Genomic DNA, 1,315 nt, shown 5'->3' with positions numbered 1-1,315 from the left:
CGAGATACGGGAACACTCGCAGGCTCGGTTGTTCCGGATGCTTCGGCTTTACCTGCTGGATCGTCCATTACTCTGATTCTCGTCGAAGATAAGGGGAGGGCCGCTGACTCTATGCCGCCTCCTCTGGCTAGGAAGGAGATCGTTCTAGCGCTGCACGCTTCTAGTGTTGTTCCGGTTACTCAGCCTAAGGGTCGGAAGAGGAAGTTTACCAAGGGCGGTGACGGGGAGAGGGCTGCTGACTCTATGCCTCCTCCTCCGGCCAGGAAAGAGATCGTTCTATCGCTGCACGCTCCTAGTGTTGTTCCAGTTGCTCAGCCTAAGGGCCGTAAGAGGAAGTTTGTCAAGGGCGGTGACGGGGAATCTTCGCAGCAAGGAGGCTCGAGCATAGCGTCGGGGCTTCGCGGAAAGGTTTGTCACTCACTCACTTTCTTGATCGTTGTTTATTTTTCTAAAAGACAAAGAATCTCTAACTTTCTTCTCGTTTCGCAGTTCGTGTCGTTGATCGACGGGATGATCAGCGAGTGCGGTTCTGAGACCAGTCGTCTTGCCGGGGAGTTGTTGGAACTTCAGGGTAGATGGTCCGAAACCGAGGCCATGCTGACGGCTGTCAAGGGTTCTCACTCCGTGAAAGTGTCGAAACTTGAGATCGCGATAGGGGAGCTCGAGAGGGACCTCGGGAAGACGGCGAGTTCATTGCTCAAGGAGAAGAAAGCCAGGAAGGCCAAATCTTCGGAGGTTTGTTGCCTTCAGCGTCAGATTGAGAATGATGCAGGATTAGTGAGCCGCGGGATTCGAGAGGCCAAGGACGCTCTTAGTTCTGAGTTCTAAGTTCACTTGGCGAAGATCTCCGCCTTTCTGGGCTCTCTCGAGTGCATTCGGAACAGGGATTTAGCCTTGGCGACGATCGAGGGCGGGATGGCCGTGGTTCAGTCGTTCCAAAGTGAGACTCCTCCGACCTTAGAGGCCGAAGAGGCCCGGCTGTCCGGCTGCAAGGGGCTGCAAGGGAGATTTGGCAGTCGTGGATGGAGATTTCGATCTCATCCTAGCTGACCTGAAATCCGCGTGCCTCCTTCCGACGTGTTCAGAAGGCCCTGAGGGGAAGGATCCGGTACTCGGGGGTGACGCGGCTCCAGATTTAGATGAAGCGACGGGTGAAGAGGGAGCGTGAGTTCTGAGGGTGACTTTGGTTAGATCTCTTGCGGGAGATTTTTTTATGTTTGATGTTTCTGCCTTAAATGGCTTTATTTCGTGTTTCGGGACTGGCAGTGTGTGGCTTTGAATCCCCGCCGCTCTGCGGCTTTTATGACAAGATGGT

The sequence above is a fragment of the Brassica oleracea genome, chromosome C6, assembly GCF_000695525.1.
Source record: "Brassica oleracea var. oleracea cultivar TO1000 chromosome C6, BOL, whole genome shotgun sequence".
NCBI classification, from domain to species: domain Eukaryota; kingdom Viridiplantae; phylum Streptophyta; class Magnoliopsida; order Brassicales; family Brassicaceae; genus Brassica; species Brassica oleracea.
Note: the sequence above shows the minus strand (reverse complement) of the source record.